Raw genomic sequence first — 23,929 nt, forward strand, 5'->3', positions numbered from 1 at the left:
AGTCCATTTTCTTGATGACTACTTTCAACCCCCTGACTCCCAGATAACTAAAATTCACATTAAGAACATTCAAACCATATGAAGGGTCAGAAGAAAAGAATCTGCATTGCTTTTTTTAAATGGTATTAATCTCAGGAGTACTGCTAACTGGGCATATTCAGCGGGTGTGATATCACACATCAGGGTTCCAAGTATAGAGTTTAATCTAAAAAAATTAGGTTATGAAGCAAAATAGAGGCAAGGAGAAGTTAGATAAAAATATTTGTAACGTATGACAAGTTAACACATACTGCATAAAAATCTCTTATCAGTGACTGAAAAAAGATGGAACACTACAAAATAAAAATGAAAAAGGATGCAAAGAAGCAATTCACATACACACACACAAAGATTACCAATGGCCTCATGAAAAAATGTTCAAACTTATTACTAAGCAAAGCTTTCAAATTCAAACAATGCAATACTGTTCTCAACAAATTGGCAAAAACCAAAACCCTAGTAGAAGGCCCGGGACAGTCAAGGGTGCTCTGAAATAAGAATCCTCAAATACCACTGACGAGAGTGTAAATTAGTCCACATTTCTGAAGGCCCATCTGGTAAGATGTATCACCAGCCTTAACACTAAGCAAGGATCTTCCCTGAGGAAATGATCAGAGGAATATTCAAAGATTTACATACAAGGGCAGTTATAGCAGCACTATTCATAATAACAAAAATCTAGAAAAACCTAACTGTACTATAATAGAAAAATGGCAAAATGAATTATGATATTATCAATACAAGGAATAATATGTAGACATTAAAACTCATGTTTTTGAAAATCTTAAAGACACAGGGCAACACTCACAAAATGATGCTAAAATTCAACACCCTTAATAGGATAATTCCATTTTGTAAAGAAAATATATATCACATATTTTATATGCATTATAAATGCAATATATATTTATATATGTGTAATATATACTTATATGCATTATAAATGCAAATCTATTGCACTATAAGTGCAATAAATGGTAGTAGATTCAGCTAAATATCCAACAAATATTCACACTCCTTTTCAGAGTGTAGAGTTTTCACTGGAAAGTGGCTGCCCAGCCAGAGACTTCATTTCCCAGCATCCCTTGTAGCCCCATGGTACCATGTGACTATTCCCACCAATGGAATACAGGCAGAAGTGATGTGCAGCACCCTCAGGCTAAGGTGGTTAGAAAGTGATGTGCCTTCTCCATGCTTTCTTCCTCCATCTGCCAACTAGATGCAAAGGACCCCAAAGCCCTAGGGAATGAAAGAGCCGTAAGATGGAATGAGCCTGGGCCTCTGAATCACTCATTGGAGGGCTGACCACCAATCAGGAGCACCTATGTTGGACTGAGTAAAAAATAAACCTCTATTGTGTGAAGTTATAATTTGGAGTTTTAATTGTTTCTTCAGCAAGTGTTACTCTAACTAAGACGCACATATAGAAAAATTACTGAAAGGTAAACTACCAAATTTAATCTGATGCACTGTACGACAAAGTATAAGGTAAATTATTTTCAAAAGTGTATTCTTTCCACCACAAACATGTTGTATTTTATAACCAATAAAGATATTAAAAAATAGGGACTTCCCTGACGGTCCAGCAGTTAAGACTCCATGCTTCCACTGCAGGGGGCAAGGGTTCGATCCCTGGTTGGGGAACTAAGATCCTGCATGCCGTGAGGTGTGGCCCCCCCAAAAAAGTTATTAAAATAAAAAAGCAGACTTTAGAGGGCAATGTTATATAATGAAAACTCTCAATAAAGTACTGAATAAGGTTACAAAAATTAAAATGTAGAAAATTATAAAGACTCAAAGAAAAAAAATCTAGATGTATAACATTTAAAAATCTACTAAAACAATTCCAGACAAATGATTGTTCAAAACTGATCCAAAGTTAAATGAAAACAAACTAGGAAATACTGCAATTTATACAATATATGAACTATTAGTAACCTTTAAATGTAAAGAGCACTTATGAAACAAGTGAGGGATACATACAATAACTGGGGGAAAAGATATAAACACCTAGTCACAAAATAAAAAATACTAACATACACTTATAAAAAGACTTTCAAGCTCACTAATAACCAAATAAAGGCAAATTAAGATCATCTTTATCCTTCTATCAGATTGGCAAACATTTAAAATATTGTGAATATAGCATTCAATGTGGCTGAAATTATGATGAAATGGAGGGAGTTCAAAATGGTATCATATTTTCAACAAATAGTTTGGCATGATAGGAAAAAAAAACCTTTAAAAAAGACTTTGATCTTCTACATATTTGTCAAAAGAAGTAAACAAGTAAGCAGAATTGCTTCAATGGGGAAAAAAGATGAAACAACTTAGATACCCATCTGTGAGGTACCTGTTAGATAAATAAATCATGGCATGTGTGTGTATATTCACATATTAGAATAATAGACAGACATAATTTTAAATTATGATGAATCTCTAAATGCACTAAAGTACAACAGTGCCCACAATATAAAAAAGCAGGATACAAAACAATACAGATAGTATAATTTCTTAATTGCTTAAAAGTATGTACGTATAAGAACTTATGTTGTAAGTGCATAAGGAAAAGTATAGAAGGATTTTTATCAAAATGTTGTTCTCTCTAAGGGGTGGGACTATGGGTGACTTTCATTTCCTTCTTTATACTTTTCTATATTTTATATGTTTTCAACCATGAAAATATATAAATTTTATTTGTTTTAGTATGAAAAAAAATAATAAACATATACAAAAGTAGCAAGAATATATTTACCCATTGCCCAGCTCCTATTATCACACATGGCTGACTTTATTTCATCCATACCACTCTATGCCTCCTATCCCTGGATTATTTTAATGTAAATCCTGGATACGTCATATATACATGAGACATAAGGACTTTTTATAGTTAACATACTCAAACTCTCCACTGTATTATTTCAGAGTAAATATCTGATATCTCATTTGCGAATAAATGTTTTAGCATGTACCTTTAAAACATACCCATAATAACAAATCACACCTAAAAATTAGCAATTTCTTAATATCAAATATCCAGTCAGTGTCCCAATTTCCCCAATTATCTCATAAATGTCTTTTTAAAGTTGGTTTATTTAAATCAGGATCCAAACAAGATTTACATTTGCACCTGGTTGGTATGTCTTTTGTCTCTTTTAAAGTTTATTATACAGTGCCCCGCCATCCTTTTCCAGGCCATTTTATTTATTGAGAAACATATGGGTCATAGGCCCAAGAACTTCCTGATTGCATCCCCATGGTGTCTTTTACCAGGTTTCTCACTTCCCTGTATTTCACTTCAACTGAGATTTAGTTTTAGTGTCTAATCAACTTCAGGTTCTATTATATTTTCTATAAGACTATTTCAAATCAACTGTATTATTTTTATAAGCAGACAAAACAATAAAGCTTAAAAAAAATTTTAAAGGAACTCGAAGAAATACCAGTCTTTATAATTCATCCATTTTAGCAATTCATTAAAACGCAGTATCCAAAAGTTTTTTTGGAAGGCAGGCTAAACCAATGCTTTTTCACAGGAAGGATGCTCAGTGACTACTGATGGTCTGATTTATTTTCCAAACACACTGCTTTTACAGTTTAAATCCATCTCCCCTTCCGCCTCAGTGCTGAAGTCCACCATCCTCTGAGCAATGGCACACCCTCCACTGGAAGCTTACATCATCCTATAATTGTAATTGTCTTCAATTTTCCTTTCTTTCTTTTAAAAAATAATGTAATGTAAGCACATAATTGAAAATTTGGAAATGAGAGAAAATGAAAGAAGGAACCACTCTTAATTTCACCCCTCTAACACAGTCATTGTTACCTATACACTCTGTACCATCTTTTTTTTTTTTTTTTTTTTTTTTTTGCGGCACGCGGGCCTCTCACTGTTGTGGCCTCTCCCATTGCGGAGCACAGGCTCCGGACACACAGGCTCAGCGGCCGTGGCTCACGGGCCCAGCCGCTCCGCGGCATGTGGGATCCTTCCAGACCGGAGCACGGACCCGCGTCCCCTGCATCGGCAGGTGGACTCTCAACCACTGCGCCACCAGGGAAGTCCTGTACCATCTTTATTAGGGATAATATTTTGTACCAAATTGTAATCCGTGAATACTGGTTTTAATATCCCTTTCATTAACATTAAATACATGTAAAATATTTATAGCTTATGTTAAGGGTATATAAAATAGCAATAATAAATATAGTGTGTCCATAGCCCAGCTTGAGGAAGAGAACTTTACTAATCCCCTACACAGCCTCTACGGCTTCTCCCTCTTCCTAGCCTCTCCTCCCGTCACTATCCTGAATCTTTGTCTATGCTCACTTGGTCTTATAGGTTTTGCCACATGCACGTGGATGTCTAAAAACTATATCATTAGGGCTTCCCTGGTGGCGTAGTGGTTGAGAGTTCGTCTGCCAATGCAGGCGACACGGGTTCATGCCCCGGTCCGGGAAGATCCCACATGCCGCCGAGCGGCTGGGCCCGTGAGCCATGGCCGCTGAGTCTGCGCTTCCGGACCCTGTGCTCCACAACGGGAGAGGCCACAACAGTGAGAGGCCCGCGTACTGCAAAAAAACCAAAAAAAACTATATCATTGGTTTTGCATGCATCTGAACCTTATGTAATTGGAATCACACTGCAGCTATTCTACATCTTGCTTTTTTACTTAACGTTATATTCCTGAGAGCCTTCTGTGTTGTCACAGCTGCTATGGTTCATTCATTTTTACAGCACAGCTAATATAGCTACATTCCACAGTTAGACTGTGCCACAGTGTGTACTGCAATTTCTGCAAATAAAATTATACTGTACATATCTTGTCACAATGCTATGTATTTTCAAAATAATTATTCATTATAGTAGAGTATTATGCTGAGAGAAGAACTATTTAATTTTATAGTTACCCAACTGTTGGACATTAATGGTGTGTGTGTGTGTGTGTGTGTGTGTGTGTGTGTGTGTGTGTGTGTGTGACTTTGCTTTGTAAATAATGCATCAGGGAAGCATCATTGTCTAAACAGCATATTAAATATTTTGTATTATTTTTCTTCATGGAGGGATGTGGGAAGATGGTCCACAGAAGTGGTATTACTGGATCAAATGTATGAATGAATAACATGATTCTTTAATACACTGTAAAACTGTTTCATAATATTGTAATGACATCAGAATTGGGGACTATCATTAAAGATGGGGTCTTTTGCTAATATGTTAAAATAGTACTTTACTGCTGTTTTAATCTACATATCTCTTATTACAAAATTGAACATTTTTCATACATTTGTTTAGTGTTATATTTAGTTACTCAAGTGCTTTACCAAGGCTTTAGTACCTTTCTTTTTAATTTGTTGAGCATTTCACATAACAAAGATTAATTCCTTCATGTTACCCCAAATTTTTTCCCAGGCTATTGTTTCCCCACTGGTTTTTTACATGAAGAAATCTTTGATTATCTTGTAACCTGATGGATTATTCTTTCCCTTTTTGAGTGTTTTTCTTTTGTTTCCAAGCAATATTCAATTCTACTGATTTCTTATGCATCTACATTTTGCACTTAATTGTTTGATCCATTTGCAATTCATTTTGATGAAGTCAAATGATTTTTTTCCAAATTGCTACACATCAAAATTATTTATTGAATCATTTTCCTTTCCCCATTGATTTGCGATGCCTTCTTTATGATTTATTACATTATGACTACAAGAGTCTATTTCTGAACTGTCCTAGTTCACTTATCTACTTCCTCCTCTTCTGCCCGCCCCACAGTGCTTTAATTACAAAGGCTTCATAATGCATTTTAATATCTGGTAGGGCTACATATTTTAATATCCAATAGATCTAATTCCCTTCTCCCCAAAAGCATTTTCATAATTCCCCTTGAGGTTCTCATCTACTTATTTTTCCAAACAGACTTAAAACCATCTGGTGAAATTTTAAAAAATCTTGATGGGACTTTGAGAGGAATGGCATTAGACTCATGAACTAATTCCAGAAGTATCCAAATCCTGAATTTTAATCTCACCATTTAGAAATAAGGTCTTTAGTTAATCTCTTTAACTCTTCTTGGTTTACAACTAAGCGATCTGTAGTTAATGATTATTTTATTCTTTTCTTTACAGTATTTATTCTCTGAAGTTACTATTTTTATAACTTTCTGCATTGGCATTTTGCTTTGATCTCAGTCATATGCAGTGATACCTTTATAAGGCTCCAATAAAGTATAATGCCAGTGGACTGTATGAACTCAATCTTCCTTATCAGGTTCAGGAATGGTCATTTTATATATTCCTTTTTAAGTGGTTTGTAGAAGTTAGAAGTTGAATTGATTGAATGCACTTTTGAAATTAAAGAGATTATTACATATTTTCACTTAAACTATTTAAAATATTTCATTTGATTCATTATGTGAATCAAATGAAAATATATGTATATGAAGCCATTCCTACATTCCAGGAATATAACCCACTTGGGTATGGTGAAACATTCACATACTCTAGTGTTGAAATCTACTCACTAGAATTTTATCTAATATTTTTACATTCCTAAGCAAGACTGGTATAGAGCCTCCCTTTGGGGACTTGCCAGATTTGTTATCAGGGTCATGTTTGCTTGAAAGTAGGATCTGGAAGTTTTCCATCTTTTTTCTAAATCCTGGAACACTTTACATAACACAGGAATCATTGGTTCTTTGAAAGGTTAAAAAAAATTTTCAAAGGCCTTTTTATGTTTTAAAAGATTCCACCTGGCACCTATGTCCATGTGGACATTACCGTGTTTGTATACATGACACTGTAAGATACTGATCTCTAATGGAACGGGGAGTAGTTTTATTGTAATTTACTGCCTTTTCTTCCCCAGCTGAAAAGGGAGTAAATGTCCAAGATGATGAAGACCTAGGAAATAACCCATTTTCCCAGGCTTTGGTTCCAAGAGCCTCCTTTTTAGAGGCCCATCAAGGAAGGTATACAAGGTGGTCAGAGAATACTGAATGCTAAACCATCCAAATTTCATTGAGGCTGACCAAGTTTGGCAACCACAACATTACCACTGACATATGGAACTAAGAAACCTAAGATCTGAAAAGACAAGGGGATCACCAGTCTACCCCAGGTCACCTCTAGTTCTGTGGTAGAGGTATTCCAAATTTCTAGTCTACAGAACCATCTGTTCCAGCTATAGGACACTGCATCTCCTCCACAGCAATAAAGCTCATAACTCTTATGGCTTTCTCTGCTTACTGCAAGGCTCCTGGACCAAAGACCCTGCAAGCACTTCCAGTGGACCATAAATAAAAGATTTAGCATTGCTATGGGCTGAATGTTTATCCTCACCCCCCCCCAAATTCATATGTTAAAGCCCTAGCCCCCAATATGATGGTATTAGGAGGTGGGGCCTTTGGGAGTCAATTAGGTTAAAATGAGTCACAGGGCTTCCCTGGTGGCGCAGTGGTTGAGAATCCGCCTGCCGATGCAGGAGACACGGGTTCGTGCCCTGGTCTGGGAAGATCCCACATGCCGCGGAGCAACTAAGCCCGTGAGCCATGGCCACTAGGCCTGCGCGTCCGGAGCCTGTGCTCCGCAATGGGAGAGGCCACAACAGTGAGAGGCCCGCGTACCGCAAAAAAAAAAAAAAAAAAAAAAAAAAATGAGTCACAAGTGTGGAACCCCCATGATGGGATTAGTGTCCTTATAAGATGAGGAAGAGACACCAGAGGTTCCTCTCTCCACAAAGAAGAGGTCATGTGAGCACACAAGATGGTGGACACCTACAAGCCAAGAGAAGAGGTCTCAGAATAAAACTTACCTTGCCAGCACCCTTGATCTTGTACTTCCTAGCCTCTAGAACCGTGAGAAATAAATTTCTATTATTTAAGCCACCCAGTCTATGGTATTTTGTTATGGCAGCCCAAGCCAAGAGAGGGTTGTGGTAATGTCTTCCCAAAAGAACGCTGAGCTGTAGCTATACAGACTGCGTAGCCTGCTGTAGAGTGAGATACGCCTTAGAAGAAACAAGTGGTACGGAGTCTGAACCAATTATGATTGAGTGTCTACTAGAACATGCAAGGACGGTGCCGTATGAACATATGTGACAATATAAATAGCACTCAAACAGTGACAGTGCCCAGGAATGAGGCTGTGAACAGGGCAGTAACTGAAGATGTAAGTGTGCACAGAACAGTCTGCTCTTTCTTGACGAAGACACATTTCAGTTCATGTCCACATTCACAGAGGATCCATGAAACATCAGAGACCGAAGAAATGTTAGAATTGTCAATCAAGATGATGAGTGTTAGGGTAGTCTGGCAGGAAGACAGGGACCTCAAAACCCTCTTTGGCACTAGGATTCCATGATTCCATTCAGGATTTCACATAAGCAGGCAGTCTTTTTCTCCCCCTCGACAAGGGCAGAGACGTTGCTTTCACACCAGTCATGGCCTCACACAGAAGCTTAATCCCTGGCTGGAAAGCAAAACATCTTTGTGGCAAAGCCAAGCAGGAATGTGAAGTGAAGCAGAACGAGAAACATTTTATTGCTGTTTTAGATGCCAGGGGTGGTTCGGTGTATGATTGGGGGGCTTTTTTGTTTTGTTTTAAATTTATTTATTTATTTATTTATGGCTGCATTAGGTCTTCTTTGCTGTGTGAGGGCTTTTTCTAGTTGCTGCGAGCAGGGGCTACTCTTTGTTGCGGTGCGTGGGCTTCTCATTGTGGTGGCTTCTCTTGTTGCGGAGCATGGGCTCTAGGTGCACAGGCTTCATCAGCTGTGGCACGCAGGCTCAGTATTTGTCGCTCGCAGGCTCTAGAGTGCAGGTTCAGTAGTTGTGGCGCACGGGCTTAGCTGCTCTGCGGCAGACAGAATCTTCCCAGACCAGGGCTCAAACCCGTGTCCCCTGCATTGGCAGGTGGATTAACCACTGCGCCACCAGGGAAGTCCCTGGTTTGGAGGGTTTTTTTAATGACTTCAAAAGGCATCTTAAAAAGTCGTACTCTTTTGGCAGTTCCAAGATGCAACTGCTGCTACAAGTACTAACACTTACCAGCAACTGACTGATGGACACACTGCTTTTCTCAAAAGTACCCTTTCCCTTCTGGGGCTTTTCAGACCAAACTAAGTTTTCTCTGTGTATGTGTGTGTGTGTGTGTGTGTGTGTGTGTGTGTGTGTGAGAGAGAGAGAGAGAGAGTGTGCCCATGCACACACAGAGACATAGCACACAACTGAAAGCCAAATGAAATTCAACAAATTTACCATTTTCAGGGTTAAATTGTGGAAAAGAAAAAACTATTGACATGCCTTTTCATTTGAACTATTTAGTTACTGCAAAATTTTCTTCTACCGGTGGAAAATTAAACTAACAATTCTAAGTTAATGAGTTGAGGGTAAACAGTTCCTTCTTTTATAAAATGAATTGGGTTTACTAAGACTTGCGTTTAAGTGAATTTCTCCTGTCCCTTTAAATCAAGTAAAGGCATGGCTTCAGCGAATTCCAAGGCTTCATGAGAAGCTTCAAAAGAAATACGATTTTTCCCCCTACAGTTGCACATTAACTCCACATCTCTCCAACACCTGTTATGCATAGATACAGGGAGGCATCCACCCTTAATGTTGTTTTCACAGGTGATGTCAGAAAAATAAGAAGAGTGCAATAAATTATTCCTTAAGCTGAATGTTTTCAATGTGAAGATTTTATTCCTTGGACTGTCTCCTTCCTACTATTTTAGGATCAAGATGGTCCTTTCTTGTATAAGAACTGTAGTGATAGATGCTAGGTTTTTAAAAACATCCTTCCTTGGCAAAATAAAAACTTGGTAGCCCTAAGCCAATCCCCCCAATTTTGTTTTGGTAGTTTCTTGGTCCAGACAAACTACATTTGAGAACCACTTGTCTACAGCACCCTCTGAACCAAGGAATTCAGGGTCAGCTGTCCAGTTATCACGAGTTCTCATCTACTTATCACAATTGTGACCAGACAGCCTTGGGGGCAACAAACAACCTACAGAAAATTTAAGTCTAATTTAAGTCAATATTCAGGGGTGGGGGGATGAAAAATTTTATGGTTTATAAATTCGTGTGATAAGTTCCTGGTCACTCTGGAACTTCATCCTCCATCCACAGGCCCCTCGCTGCACCCTATCCACCCCTTATCCTCAAAGTTATCGCCTCCCAGTTTTGAAATCAGCTTCAGGGTGCTGCGCCCACCTTTGCTCTTCTCCCCACTAATCTGGGAACCCCAAATCAAGACACTTCACCCTCCTGGGATTTTGAGAAGTCAGCCTTATGACAGACACCCAAGGCTTTTGAGAACGATTCACAGCGTTTTGTCAGCTAAAATTCCACTGAAATAAATGCCCAAGGCTAGCTTCTCACTACTGCAGCATCTCACCCAATCCAGGTGATTCTAAAATCCATCCGCCCAGAAAAACCCCACTGAGTGTCTGGCTTGGGAAGCCAAAGCTGAGGAGGGTCACTTGCCCCTCCAGAGCCTCCAAACGGAGAACAATGGCAAGAAAATCATCTAGGATAAGTCATGACAGGCTTTCAACTGTTTACAAGACTTTTTCAACCAAGAATACATTAATATGTTACCATAAAGTTAAAATTCCCTATTTTCCAGGGATTATAACTACTTTTAATTTAAAACTGTGTGCTACTTAAATTTTTCTTAATTTAGGTTTTCCCCAAAATGATTTTTTTTAAAAAAACATTCCAGTAAAAAAATAAATCCATAAACACTAAATATTTTAATATCTTTATTTACTTTGTCTCTAGCTGAGCTAACCAGTGACCTATATTTGTTGTGAAGAGTTAGTTTCCTAGAATAAACATGCACATAAACATACAAATGTGACAATATTTTGAGTTATATGAAGCTAATAAAGGTAACATTTATTGGGCCAGTCACTGGGCCACTGGGCACTTTACTTGGATTACCCCAGTTAGTCCTTACAACAGACCTATAAAGCAGGTATTATTCTTATTCCCATTTTATAGATGAGGTTATAAATGAGGAACTTCATTACTGTAATTTAATCTTCAGTAACCCAGAATTTGAGTTCAGTGTTTACTCTGGCTATAGAAAGGTTGAATAAACATATTATAAATAAAGCAGCATTGCAGAAGGCACAGTTAACCTCCTAGAAAGTCCTACATCTTAAGACATACTGAAAAGCAGATGCTAATTGCAAGCCTTCCAACAGGAACTGTTTGGGAAGGTTCTGTCTGAAACTATATTATGTTAAAGCACTTTAAAATTCAGACTTTCAGTAGTTAAGAGTAAGTTTTCTCTCACTGTTACCCCAACAATTAGTCCAAATTAGTAAGGTCTCTATAGATGATACAGTACAGTGGATGTCCACTGTCACTCTCCCCATGTCCATTTCCCTCCTCCCTCAACAGTACCCACAGCTCTGCTTCCCCCACCCTTGTGCTTTGAGGAAAGCTACACTCCCCAGTGTAGGGATAGGCCAATCAAGAGAATCTCCCATCCCTGCCAACAAACAGAAGGCATTCACTTGGCCAATGTGACTGGTTAAGGAATGAGCACATGACTCAGTTCAAGCCAATGAAATGCAGGGTTGGTTTGCTGGGGAGGGGCTTCTGGGAAAGACACTTTCTCAGTCTTCTCAAGAGTTACGGCAAGGGATGTTTTCTTTCTGGCCAGAGGGATATGCAACAATAAGCCCAGGAACTTCTGTGGCCATTCTGCCTCCAGAAGAGAGGCCAGCCTGAGGATGGACTGATACCATGGAAGAGCGGCAGAGAGATGGGAAGAAACTGGACTCCTGATGACAAGTTGACCTGTTGTCTCACATGCACCCTGTAGTCTGTCCCATCCCTGCTTTTTGCTAGTACAAGCCACTTAATTAATTCCCTGTGCTGTGGGAGCCCCTTTGAGTTCAGTTTTATGATATTCACAACCCCCAAATAATCCAAACTGATAAACTGGAAATAAGCACTCATCCACAGCTTTTCCCTAGCACTTGCTCAGATTTTGCTTGGTCCTGTTTCAAGTTGTTTTTCTTGAGAAAATACAATGGGCTTTCAAGAAACACTTTCATGAATTAATGAGTGGCCTTGGGCAAGTCACTTGATCTCCTTGGGTCTTTTCAACTATAAGAAGGATGAAGTATGATTAGAGGGTTTCCGGTGCTCCTTCCAGCCCTCACAGCCAATGGTTCTATGTAGCTGACCCAATATTGCAAAGTTTCACACTCAAACAAACGAAAAACCCTCTTTTGGTCCTAAAGTAGAAACATCCCTTTTAATATATTCCAAGCGATCTGCATCTCTCGGTCGGTCAGATATTTTCCATTTGTGCCCTGATAGCCATCCCCGATCTGTCTCCACTCAGCTTGCACCCCTAGAGCTTCTGATCTCTGCACAGCTTCAATATGCTCCCTGCCTCCTGGCTTCTGGCTGAGTATGCCTAATGGGAGGCATCATCAGGAGACGGGAGAACTGACAGGGAGTTCAATGAGGATATCCATTTTCTTGGCTCTTTCCCGGCCATGTTGTTGTAGGTGGACTGCCTCCTACCAGAGATAGCCTTTCTGTACAGCTTCTCTCTCCAGTTCTGATAACCAATCCCTCCCTCTTCTTTTCAGGCCCAGGTATGGGACCAGCTTCCTGACATGGCTAACCCTGGGATGCTTCAACATCCCGTGCTGGTTTCTCTTAACCCTGCTGATGCCACTATAAGCAGTTCCTTCAGTAGAGACTCTTGGACTACTCCATTTGAGTGTACCATCTGTTTCCTACTGGAACCCCAAGACACAGTGGCTTAAAAATTAAATCAAAATCAGGCACAATAAAAAAGAAACAGAAGCAATCAACTGGGAGTCTCACAGAAGAAACAGGAAAAGTGTGGAACTTGCCAAGAAAAAAAACTTGCGCACACTGAAAGAATCAAATTAGACACCACCACCCTCCTTCCCCACCGTCACTAAGAATTTGTGGGAAATAGTCATCTCTTGCTAGAACAGTGTTTAAAACTGAAGGAAAAAAAAATTCTGTTTATACACAAACCTATTGACCCTCCAGACAGCTTCTGTGTGAGATCTGGCAGAGGAATCATAGCTATGTGCCCATTTTCTAGAGGGACAAACTGAGCCTGGAAAGAGCACACAGGGCCAGAGCTGACAAAAACACTAGAAATACCCCAGGGCCAGTTCAAAGGCTCCTTGGTGTAAGAATCTGCCTCTGACAGGCTCTGTGGAGTTTCTCAGAGTGGCCTCCTGTACCAATTCTCCAGAGACGTTTAATTCCCACTTCTAGAGGCTACCATCCATGAACATCTTTTGGATCCTTCACTATCTGCAACAACTCTGCAAAGTCAAGAGAGACGAGACAGGATGCCCTCAGCCCCTTGCCAAGTGATGCTGAATCCCAATACGTGAAACCACAAGCGCTGACCGTTTCCCGGACACCTGTGGGTGTCCAGGCCCAGAGCAGCCGACCTCCCCTCTGTGGGGCATTTTCCACACCACATGGATCAAAGAAACGATTTTATGACCCCTTCCTCATAAAGCATTCAAACACCCAGAATGTCGGAGAAGCTACCTGTTTCACGATTAAGAGGCTTAATCTCTCAGGGTCGTCCTGCTTCTGTGTCTTCCTCTTTCAGCATCCTCCAGAGCCGGGGCCTGTAGGGGTGACCCAGAAAGCACATTCAGGATATCTGGCTTCAACATGGGGACAGATCATATCAATCAGGGAGGGACTAGAGAGGCAGCCAAGGATGGAGCCCTGAAGAACCCAGCAGTGGATGGACCTGCCCAGGAGGAGGGCCCTGAAAGGTCCCTGAGGGTGGAGAGGACTTAGGAAAGACACTCAATTCCAGTCTTCTAGTCACTCAGGCCCCAAACCAGGAGTCATTGTGACTCCTCTGTTTCCTTCACACCCCACGTCCAATCCATCAGCAAATGATGCCAGCTTTATCTGCAAAATGTATCCACCTCCACTGCTACCACTTTGGTCCAAGCAGCTTCTCTCATTAGAATACTGCAATAACCTCCTAGCTGGTCCCCCCACTTCCATCCTTGCCTGTCTATAATCCATGTATCATGCAGGTTGAACTGTGTTATGGGTCAAATTGTGTCTCCCCACAATTCCTATGTTGAAGTCCTAAGCCCAGGACCTCAGAATATGACCTTATTTGGAAATAGGGTTGAAGCTGATGTAACGAACTGTTAAGATGAGCTCACACATCATACATTGAGTAGGGTGGGTCCCTAATCCAATATGACTGGTGTCCTTATAAAAAGAGGAAATTTGGACACAGACTCCTACACAGGGAGAGCACCATGTGAAGACTGGACTCACGCTGCCCCAAGCCAAGAAACTACCAGAAGCTAAGAGAGAGCTCTGGAACAGATCCTTCCCTACTGCCTTCAGAGGGAGCATGGCCCTGCGGACACCTTGGTCTTAGACTTTTGGCCTCCAGAACTGTGAGATGGTAAATTTTTATTGTTTAAGCCACCCAGTCTGTGGTACTTTGTTATGGCAGCCCTAGAAGACCAATATACCATGCTCCCCACACCAGCCTAAAACTCACTCTTCTGCTCAAAACATTCCTATAGCATCTTACATCTCTCAGAGTAAAAGACAAAGTCCTTGAAATGTCCTACACAGCTCCATGACCTGCCCCAGCCTCTTCTCTGACCTCGTCTCCTACTCTGCCCTTCTTCAATTTCCTCCAGTCACAGTGGCTTCCTCAAGCATCCCAAGCAGGCTCCTGCCTCAGGGCCTTTGCACATGCTCTTCCCTCTGCCTGGAACACTGTTCCACTAGGCTTCCTTCACTTCCTTCAGGTTTCTGCGATAATGTCACCTTCTCAGTGAGACCCTCCTGACATCCCCAGCACCCTTTCCATCCTCCTTCCCTGTTGTATTTTTCTTTGTAGTGCTCATCACCACCTGACATTTGTTTATATTTTTATCCCTCTTTCCTCACACTAGACTAGAAACTCCCTGAAAGCAGGGACATGGAATTATGGTATGCCCCAGAGCCCAGCACATAGTAGGTGCTTAAGTAATAGTGGCTGAGAGATTTATTTGCAGACTGAAAGAAACCAAGAGAAAAGAGAGCTGCAAGAAGGAGGAAGCTGTCCACGGTGTCAAAAGTAGCAAAGGGTCCAGAAAGATAAGGACCAAAGTGTCCGTTGGGTGTGGTAATATGGAGGCCACAGGTGACCTGAGAGGGGACAGCTCATGTGGAAGCAGGAACCCCTTGCAGCAAACCCATCAGGTCCTTCCCCTGCGCCAGTCACACCTCCCACGGGCAGAAGCCAACCTTAGCGGGCTGCCTCAGCGAAGGAGCAAAACCTGAGGGCAGATTCTTTCCAGGCGTCTCGTGAGGGAAGGAGAAAAGGGAATGAGAAAAAGAGGGGGTGAAGGTTTGAGGAAAGACTACAGCAGAATGACTGGAGCGGGTGAGGTCCCAGGAGCTGCATGGGCACCCGGGTGCAGGAGGAAGGTTCCCTCTGGCCAGGAAGAGGAGGAGGGGTGTGTCCTCCTCTGAGTGGAAGGAAACCAAGCTGGGATGAGCCCAGATGGCGATAACTGCGCGAGGTGGGGAGGCGAGAAGCTGAGTGACCTCGCTGCTGAGCGAGGGGACCTTGTCAGTAATCAGTGAAGGCAGAAGGTCTCCTGAGTGACGAAGGGAAGACTGGGAGTGGAGCTGGATGGAGTGGGGATCGCAGGGAACATCCTGCAAGGTCAGCCCTGAAACCGAGTACCTCCTCGAATTCTGTGCCCCATGTACCTCCTTGCCTTGTGAAGTGCCAACCCTGACGGGAGAGAGAGCCAGCCGCTGGCCGGCATCAGAGGGATCAGCTGAAACGAGAGGCCGTGGGCTCAGACACACACAATCCACGTGGCTATGGGTTTCTGGGACAGGCCCTTGGCAGCATGGATTTAGAAGGGTCTTCCTCCAACTGAAGAATTCCACGACCCCAAACAGCTCCATCCCTTTTTGTCAGGGCTGCATCACTCACCCAGGCCCCCAGGTTCAGCCCCTTGAGCCCCTCTGAGTCCTCACTCTCCACTCCCCTAATTCCTCCCAGTCAGTCACAAATCCTGCCTATTACACTTGTGTGCTGGGTGCGACCCAAGTTAAAACCCTCACACACCAGTCCTGTGAGGTGTTCTGAGTGTCTATTTACAGTTGATAAAACTGAGGTTTGATGAAGTCACCTGCTCAAGGTCACACAGGTAGCAAGTGGCAGAGCTGGGGTTTGAAATCTTCCATCTCTCTTTCCTCTTGTCCATATTCATGCCGCCACCCTGGTCCAAGGCCTCAACGTTTCATTCTTAAAATTCAATGTGATAAATGTCTTCTAACTCACCTCCCAGCATTCCCCTGTTATAGGGCACACATCCAAATGAAGCCTCTTACAACACTGTTTTGCTTTCCTGTTCCAATAAAACTTTATTTACAAAAATAGGCACCAGGCCATAGTTGGCCTGTAAGTCACAGTTTTCCAACCACTGATTTATAGTCTTCATGGAATTATGAAAAATTTTGTCCATTATTTGTTCAAATATTTTTCCCTCTCCCCTTCCTCTCACTGGGACTTCAATCACACATACGTTAGACCACTTAATATTGTCCCACAAGTTGTCAATGCTATGTTTTTGTTTTAAACATCTCTGTGCTTCTTTTTGGATAGTTTCTGTTGCTGCGTCTTCAAGTTGGCGTCTAATCTACTTTAGTCTCATGCAGTGTGTTTTTTATTTCGAATGTTGTATCTTTCAGCTCTAAAAGTTCCATTGGAATCTTCTACTTCTCTCCTCTTTTACGATCTCCTCTCCTTTTTGAACATGTGAAGTGTATTTATAATAGTTCACAGCACTCATGCAATTGGAAGGGCTCCTTCTTCATTCTTGCTTCCCACACTCACACTCCACTGCACCCCATCCAGGATGCTCCTCCCCTTTCCATGCACCCCTCAAGGCCCAATGCCAGGACATTCCTCCCCACCCCATCCCCATAGCTCCACCCCTCTGAGCGCCCTGCTCATACCCCAGCTTGCTGAGCAATCCCTGCTCTTCTGAGTTCACTGCACTTAGCTTCTCTTGGCAAGGGTTCCATTTGCTAAGCTTCCACGTAGATGGCACACCCCTTGAAGGTAATTAATATGTGCGTTGAATGCTTGGAATTGCCCGCTGCTCAACACAGAGTCTACAGTGGTAAATGTTACTTGATCTACAAAACAATTCTGATAAAACACAGATGATATACTTCTAGAAGTTTTTCAGAAAATACAAAAGAACTAGGATGGTAACTGGAAGGGACACAGGGCCTTCTTGAAGTTTGGGAAGTGTAACTATTCTTCCTTTGCAGGAGCACCCAGAGTCTGACACCCTATAACAGCCACCATAAGAAGAGGGGGGAGAGGCTGGATGTAGCTCTCCCTTCCTTCCTGCTCCTACATACTCAAGGTCTTGGGATCCCTCCTTAGGTACATGGTTTCACACACAGAGATATCCTATCTTCCTCCCTCTTCAAAGGAAGAGCTTAAAATGTGAGCAGTCCAAATCTGGCTGAGTGGAGATCATGGTGACTAGCAGTTGGCAGAAGGAAGAGAAAGGATACTCCATTTATGGGAAACGGGGAGTTGGCTCTAACCTACTTTGACTGTCAGCCAGGGACCATACAACTCTGGGATTCTTGGGGTCACAGAAGGAGGATGGTTGAGAATGGTGAAAGTCAACAAGGCACTCAAGGGTCATCAAATCACACCCCATGCAGATAGAATGGGCAGCACCTGAATAACAAGGGTCTGGGAGGAATCTATGGAGGGGAAGGTGATGCTGCCCACCAGATGCCCAATAAGAAATCAAGATCTCCCCAAACCAGTGGAACCAAAGGCACAGTGTGGTTCTCGTGACACAGTGGAAATACAAAGAGCTCTGGAGTCAAGCCTGGGATCCTATCCTGACCTCATCACCCAGTGGCTGTCCAAACTTAGGCTGGTCACTTCCCCTCTCTGAGCCTGGCTCTGCGTGAGCTAATGCGAGGCCTAAATAAAACAAGACATGTAGGAAAACATCCACCGCAGTGCCTGGCATTATATAAGGGGCCCAGTAAGTGTGGCTCCCCTCCCTCCTTCAGATCTCACGACTCTCAACCCTCCCTAAGAGGAACAAGTGCAGAAGCTACAGAGCATTTCCCAGGGGGAAGGTCTGCAAAGAAGGATGGCCAAAGTCAGCTAAAGGGAGGAGGACAAAAGGGCCACCCCATGGCCACAAAGAGAGAAGCACTGGACCTCTGTAAATGGCAGGGTTTCAAAACACACAAAGCTTCAAGCCTCAGACCAGACCCAAACAGGAAGTTTGTGACAAACTTAGAAAACATGCAGGCACAACTGCAGGAGGTTGACACCACTCAGAAAAGATGAAAATGAGCGCTCCTGGGGGCGGGAGGCAGCATGGAATAAAAGGAGTGTGCTTGGCCGACATTCCAAACACATACAGCTCCTCCTGGTGTCGGGAGCACCTGCCCTGTGCTCCTCTCCTCACCCCAAGCACGTGGGCCAGTCCCATGTGGCTGCCCTCGTTTTCTGGTTTCCACATGGAGCCTGTCAACACCTCCCCGCTCTCTGTCCCTCTCCTCCCTCCCCAGGCATCAAGGGCAGTGGACATTTTTTTTTTTTTTTTTTTTGGTGCAGTATGCGGGCCTCTCACTGTTGCGGCCTCTCCCGTTGCGGAGCACAGGCTCTAGATGCGCAGGCTCAGCATCCATGGCTCACAGGTCCAGCCGCTCCGCGGCATGTGGGATCCTCCCGGACCGGGGCACGAACCCGTATCCCCTGCACCGGCAGGCGGACTCCCAACCACCGCGCCACCAGGGAAGCCCGGCAGTGGACATTTTGAACAGCTCTCAGGGGCCTGGGGGACTCAAGTGTGTGAGATCATTTTTCAGCTGGGAGAACTTAGCACAGAAAGAGGCAGTGATGTGCGGAGATCCCACAGGGCTCTCGACCAATGTCTTGTTGATCCCAGTGTGTGTTTCACGACGCCCCCTGGCGCTCCACAATGGGGTCTCCAGGCTGCCATGTTTTCTCCTCTGAAATCCTGCCTGGGACTAACATTTTCATTTGTACTGTTCACACTGGTATGGGGCACCATAACCTCAGTTCACTTACTTGTAATGGCAGGGAAATACAGACACACCTAACCTCCATGATTTGTGTCCCCAGCTGGAGTGAAAACTAGAAGGTTCCTTCCCCTTTGTTCTTAATCTCCTAGCACATGTGGACTGAGCCTTGATAGCAGGCTGTATGTTTGGTGGGTGTGCTCCAGAAAATACTTGGTAAATTAATAAACAATATCGATGCCGTTTCTACTACCCTACCCCCCACCAGACTGTGTCCCCCTGGTCCCGATCCACCCTCCACAGGCGGGTCCCTGGTTCCACCCCTCCCAGGTGAACCGCCTAACTGTAAACTCAGTCCCCTGATTATCAGCCTCAGTGCCCGCCCCTCCTCGGCACCTCCGGCAGTGGTTTCCCCACCTCCCCAAGTTAGGTTCCTTTTCAAAAAACTGACTCATTTAGGAAGAGACAAAACCCAAAACTTCAATGGTGAAGATAAAACAGCACTGAGTCTCTTTAAACACCTCCTACTCCATGTAGAATTTAGATCCGATAAAGACTCCCTAAACTGGACCGCCTAATTTGGAACTTTACAGTATACCCAATTCTTCTAGCAAAAATATTTCCAGTAACGTCTTCTCTCTGAACTTTTCAGGGTCTTCCTTAAGAATGCAGGTGGTTGGGCTTCCCTGGTGGCGCAGTGGTTGAGAGTCCGCCTGCCGATGCAGGGGACACGGGTTCGTGCCCTGGTCCGGGAAGATCCCACATGCCGCGGAGCGGCTGGGCCCGTGAGCCATGGCCGCTGAGCCTGCGCGTCCGGAGCCGGTGCTCCGCAACGGGAGAGACCACAACAGTGAGAGGCCCACGTACCGCAAAAAAAAAAAAAAAAAAAAAAAAAAAATTGCAGGTGGCCTCAGGCCTGCAGTCAGTACCATTTTTAAAATGTGGGAATGAGAAATTAAAGTCCACACTTGCAAGTCCTGGGTCAAAAATTAATTATTTCATGTTTTATTACATTTATGATTCTGATTTACTGGACAAAGGACATAGACATTATACCATTGGCCTAACGAGAATTATGGGGAGGTTTTTTTGGTTTTTGTTTTTTTGTAAAAAGTAAACTTTCTTCATATGTAAGAAGTTTACAACATTTTGTGCACGGTATTTGAAAGGAACAAAACTGCATGATATAACACATAGAATCATAACACTTTAGGGCTCAAATGTGCAATTAGGATGATCCTAATCCAGGGCTTCTCAAAGTTGGCTGCATTAAAAATCCCCAGGCTCCACCCCCAGAGATTTGGATACATTTGGACTGTAGTGGGGTTCTGACATTGGTTTCTTTCTTTCTTTTTTTTAAAAATAAGTTTCCTGGTGATTTTAATGTGCATCCAGGGTTGAGGACCGCTGATCTACTGCAGCTAAGAAAACGGGGAGGTCTAAAGAAATGAAGGTGCAGCCCAAGACCACACAGCCAGACACAAAACCAGAAACAAATGTGACATTTACAACTCCCCGTCCAGATCAGCAATCTCGTTCAGATTTTCAATATTCACTATATTGTTAAAACCTTTTTTTTTTTTTTTAACTTGGAGGACCAACACAGAGTTGCCGACTTTTTGTTGTGTCAAGCAAGGGTATTTTTATAAATATCTATCAATTACTGTCACTGCTTCCTGTCAAGTCTCATGCTCATGTGCACACCTGCCATCCTCTCCACCCCAACCCCGCCTAGGAGGTAAGACTGGACCATATCTGGCCCCTGCCCACAGTCTCACTCACTCCTTCTCACCCTGCCCCTCACCAACATCCACAGGACAAATCCAAACAAAACCCAGGCCTCCAAAATTCTCCATCTCCCCCTTTCCTGAACCTCCACAATACCGATTTCTGAAAGTCCCTTCCCTGACCACAAATTACTTCCTAGTCCCTCCAAACCCACCCTTGGCCTTTCTCCTGAGCAACACACGACACCTAATATTTGTACAAGTCCCAGCATCCAATATTTACAATTTGTTCTTCCACACACATGATCCCTTCCAAATTTCTCCCTAATCAAGGATGTACAGGAAACTTTTTTTAAATTGGAGTATAGTTGCTGTACAATATTATATAAGTTACAGGTGTGCAATATAGTGAGATTCACAATTTTTAAAGGTTATACTCCATTTATAGTTATTATAAAATACTGGCTATATCCCCTGTGTTGTACAATATATCCTTGCAGCTTATTTTATACCTAGTAGTATACTTACTCCCCTACCCCTATCTTGCCCACCCCACCTTCCTTCTCCTCACTGGTAACCACTAGTTGGTTGTTATCTGTACATCTGCTTCCTTTTTGTTATACTCACTAGCTTGTTATATTTTTTTAGATTCCACATATAAGTGATATCATACAGTATTTGTCTTTGTCTGACTTGCTTCACTGAGCAAAATGCCTTCCAAGATTTACTGGGAACTTTTAAAGAGGGCTACCTCTGAGGAGTAGAATTAGGGGATGGGATGGGGAGGTGGGAAGGAGGGGTTCTCTTTATACCCTTCAGTTTGAGTTTGGGGCAAGCATATATTTTTTAAATGGGACAAAAATCACACATACAGGGACGTCCCTGGTGGCACAGTAGTTAAGAATCCGTCTGCCAATGCAGGGGACACGGGTTTGATCCCCGGCCCGGGAAGATGCCACAGGCCACAGAGCAACTAAGCCCGTGTGCCACAACTACTGAGCCCACATGCCACAACTACTGAAGCCCGTGTGCCTAGAGCCCATGCTCCGCAACAAGAGAAGCCACCACAATAAGAAGCCCGCGCACTGCAACGAAGAGCAGTCCCCGCTTGCCACAACTAGACAGAAAGCCTGCGTGCAGCAAAGACCCAGCTCAGCCAAAAATAAATAAGTCAAAAAAAAAAAAATCACACATACGTACACACACATAATAAAACAAAGCAGGTTACAAAATACACCTACGGTTTGTTTCCACTTTGTAAAATACAGAAAATTGTTGGGGAAGTCTCCATACCCAAGTTTTCAATGTAAATGATATCTAGGTGGTGGGATTATGGGTGAGGTTAATTTCACTTCCCTTTCCTCTTTGCTTATCTTTATTATGTTTTATCTATGTAATAAAGGAATAATGAAAGTTTAAAACCTGAACCAAAGCATTATCTGCTCTCTGAAACGTACACAGTATCAGGAAGCCAAGGCACCAGAGTAGGACCCAGTCTGGTGTGTAGAAACATCTCCTTTTTTGTAAAATGCAAGATTTCTCCCCAGTCAGGCCCTGGCTTCTGCAGCCTGCCTAAGGGTCGAATCTACCACTACAACTGACCCTAGCCACACCCAGGCCCTGGCAGTTCCCAAGAATAGATGCAGAAAAGATGCCCTAGCACAGAGGTCAAGTCCCTTAAGGGACCCATCTGGCCTCCTCAGCTTCACCTCCTCCTGCTCCTTGAGTTTTAACCACATGGAGCAGTTGTCCTCTCCTGAGTGTCTCCTCTGGTCCCCCCTGCCTCTAAGTTTCTACCCAGGCTGTGTCACCCACCCCTACTTGTTTCCTTCCTGAGTCTCTGCCAAGGCAAGCAGACACGCCTACTCCAAGTAACATTCAAACCCACAACTTGAAGATCAAGAGCCCAGAAACTCTTGCAATGGAGCGTAAACTGTGGAATTGTCCACAGTCCCCACTGCTCCCCAAGCCTAACAAGGCAAAGCAGAGGGGTGAGAGCGTCTTCCAGGCAGCAAGAACCACAAGCTCAAAGGCCCGGAGCTCGCAGGGTGTGTGATGAGTTTGGGGGAGGAAAAGGCATTTGGGTTGTCTGGAGCATCTCCTAGCACATCCAAGCCTCAGCAGAAAGCAAAATCCAAAGACACATAGCAAAATTGACAAAGGTCAGCACAGAGAGGCCCCAAAGCGAAGGGTTCTCAGCCTCGCATCTGCTACTCATCCTTCCAACTGCTTCCCCACAATTCACAATTGAAAGCCCTTCCAGTGTCTAGTTGGGTCGAGGCCAATAGGAGTGGGTAGAAAAATAGGAATAGAGAAAAAAGAAATGAGATTAAGCAACACCACACGGAGAGAGGCTGAGGTCTTCCCTGTGCAACACCAAGTGGCTTCGGGTGATGCTTGAGGAGGGCGGGGACACGGTGCATAGCCCTGTCCTTGATGTCAGCCCCAAAGGTGAAGGACGTTTGCCAATTATCCAAACTTCAAAAGAACTGTGAGGCTTCAAAACAGCCGAGACACAGACTGGCCGTGCTCCACTCCGATGCCTCTGTGGCCTGCGTGAGGCCTTTGGGGAAATCCTCCAGGAGGCCGTTGGACTAGCATCACCTCCTGGCCCGTAAGAAGGAAGCCTGCGACAATTCTTTTTTCTTTTTTAAAAAAAAATTTATTTATTTTATTTATTTATTTTTGGCTGTGTTGGGTCTTCGTTGCTGTGTGCGGGCTTTCTCTAGCTGCGTCGAGAGGAGGCTACTCTTCGTTGCAGTGCGTGGGCTTCTGATTGTGGTGGCTTCTCTTGTTGTGGAGCACAGGCTCTAGGCACGCGGGCTTCAGTACTTGTGGCGCATGGGCTCGGTAGTTATTGCTCGCGGGGCTTAGTTGCTCTGTGGCATGTGGGATCTTCCCGGACCCGGGCTCGAACCCGTGTCCCCTGCATTGGCAGGCGGATTCTCTCTTTTTTAAAAACATCTTTATGGGAGGATAATTGCTTTACAATGGTGTGCTAGTTTCTGCTTTATAACAAAGTGAATCAGCTGTACATATACATATATCCCCATATCCCTTCCC

The 23,929-nt window shown here is 43.3% G+C and overlaps 1 protein-coding gene across 4 annotated transcripts in view; it reads right to left on the minus strand.

The window, feature by feature from the left end:
• Positions 1–23,929, minus strand: part of TRERF1 (transcriptional regulating factor 1) — a 206,585-nt gene that overhangs the window by 107,127 nt on the left and 75,529 nt on the right. For all 4 annotated transcript variants that reach the window (XM_067006223.1, XM_059075641.2, XM_059075635.2 and 1 more), the window contains one exon: positions 13,602–13,684. The gene's annotated coding sequence lies outside the window, so the exon portion shown is untranslated. The remainder of the gene's footprint in view (positions 1–13,601; positions 13,685–23,929) is intronic.

The sequence above is a fragment of the Kogia breviceps genome, chromosome 10 (genome assembly GCF_026419965.1).
Source record: "Kogia breviceps isolate mKogBre1 chromosome 10, mKogBre1 haplotype 1, whole genome shotgun sequence".
Classification (NCBI taxonomy): domain Eukaryota; kingdom Metazoa; phylum Chordata; class Mammalia; order Artiodactyla; family Physeteridae; genus Kogia; species Kogia breviceps.